Raw genomic sequence first — 2,500 nt, forward strand, 5'->3', positions numbered from 1 at the left:
TAACCAAGAAAGGGACACACACAAAAAATGGTAAACATCACAAACAATACATAACAATACACAATGAAAGTTTAGGTAATTACAGGACCCCTTGACCTAAGGTCATAATTATGAGGGGTAGATAAACAAGGCATAGTTCTTACAGTGGACCCTGGAGGAGCCGGGTAAAGGCAGGGATAGGCACTTGAGTTTTCTTGAGCCTATCAGAGTGTGAAATCTCGTCAAGGCCTGTAGAAGGGTAAAAAATCCTAAACTTGTTAGGGTGTAGGCATTCAGTCACCAAAAGGGGGCCCTCAAATTTACAATTCAATTTCGACTGGCGATCAGGCATACTTTTGAAGACATGATCACCAACACCGATGGTCACAGGTTTTGCACGAGCATGTTGTTGTTCCAACATGTCGGCCTTTGAAACATTCAGTTTATCTCTTACAGAATTATAAATGCCATGCATCACATGACTCTGGAATTTACTATAGTCATCTAAATTGTAGAGGGGACGAGCAGGGCTGTCAAGCACATCATATGTGAGCCGTTTCTCAACTCCAAAGATATCATAATGAGGCGTTTTGCCCGTAGAAACATTAATGGTGCTATTGATACAAGCACTGACATGGGGAAGCCAATCCTCCCAAGACTCATGAAAATTACTAGCAAGGTGACGTAGGATCTCTAAAATTTTCCTGTTCGTCCTCTCAACAAGACCATTGGACGCTGGATGATAAGCAGTCACGAACGTCTGCTTGATGCCGAAACGTTCGCAAATACCTGCCAAAACCTCGTTCCTAAATTCCGTCCCATTACCACTAAGGAGCACCGAAGGAGTGGTGTATGGACACAACACATAGGAAACTAAAGCATGTACTACAACTGGTGCGGATTTATTACGTAAGAGAGCTAAGACTACAAAACGACTAAAGTGGTCCACACACACAAGGGCATACACAGAGCCTTGAGTGGTACGAGGCAGTTGCAAAAGGTCTATAGCCACAGTCCGAAAAGGGCGAGAAGGAGTAGGGTACTCTAAAATGGGAGCAGTGCTCGTAGAATCTTTGTTCTGGGCACAAGAACTACACCGGGCTACATGAGAGGTAATGTCTAGTCGCATTTTAGGCCAATAATACTTCTTACGCGCTATGGCCAGAGTTTTGTCACGACCTGGGTGACCAGCCTGAGGGGCATCATGAGCAAGGGACAAAACAACGGGAACTAGAGACTCAGGGATCACTAGCTGTGCCACATCTTGCTCAAACACTTCCACATTACGAATGAGAACCTTGTCCTGCAGGGAAAATTGGTAAGGTGGAATCATCACCAGACTCCAAAACATAAATGACTGCAGACCAAACAGGGTCTTCACGCTGAGCTTTGGCCAGATCTTGCAGGGAAAAGTGATGAATCACTGTAACAGCAGCAACAGGGATATTACGTGAAAGTGCATCAGCAACGTGGTTCGCACGCCCCGGGATATGTTTAAGGGTTGGATTGAATTCCTCGATCGTGAGGAACCATCTGGCTAGACGGCCTGAAAGATTTTTGCCCTTGAAAAGCTGAGTGACAGCAGTGTGGTCCGTGTAGACTGTAATAGGATATCCAAAAATGATATCACGGAAATTTTTTAAAGCCCACACCATTGCCAGGGCCTCTAAATGAGTAACAGAGTAACGGGACTCAGGCTTATTAAGAATACGACTAGCATATGCAATAACATGAGGTCTACATCCATCTACTTGTTGCATGAGTACAGCTCCAATGCCTGTACCAGGAGCATCTGTACAAATGGTAAAGGGAAGACTATAATCAGGGAAGGCCAACACAGGCGCTTCAGTAAGAGCAAACTTCAAGGAATCAAAACTTTTCTGATGAACATCACGCCACTGTAAGGAAGAGTCCTTCTTGAGGAGGCGAGTGAGAGGAGAAGCAATTGAAGCAAAGTCTTTAATGAATGCACTATAGTATCCTGCAAGTCCAAGGAAGGAACGTACATGTTCAACTGTCTTCGGTATAGGGAAGTCTCTCACTGCCTTGATTTTATCACCTGTGGTGTGGATACCAAGTTTGTCTACAACATGACCTAGGAATTGGATACTAGACTTGAAAATGGAACACTTGGGTAAGTTGAGTTTCAACCCAGCTTCAGCAAAACGTTGCAAGACCATGGAAAACTTAGTAAAGTGGCTTTCCACATCTTTGGAAACTAAAATCAAATCATCCAGGTAAACAAAGAGTCCATCTCCAACTAAGCCATGAAAAATGGAGTTAACTAAGCGCTGGCAAGTCAAAGGAGCATTCCGCAAACCCATGGAGCAACGAAGCTATTCATAGTGCCCACTGGGAGTCGAGAAGGCCGTGATCTTACGAGACTTCTCCTCCAGGGGTATCTGCCAAAAACCTGCTTTTAAATCTAAAGTGGTGAACACCGTATTACCAGTGTCAATGGACTGAAGAAGCTCGCTTAAGAGAGGCAGAGGATAATGGTCTGGAATAGTGACCTCATTAA

Source organism: Oratosquilla oratoria, chromosome 5, assembly GCF_046742065.1.
Source record: "Oratosquilla oratoria isolate Oo_2021 chromosome 5, ASM4674206v1, whole genome shotgun sequence".
NCBI lineage: Eukaryota > Metazoa > Arthropoda > Malacostraca > Stomatopoda > Squillidae > Oratosquilla > Oratosquilla oratoria.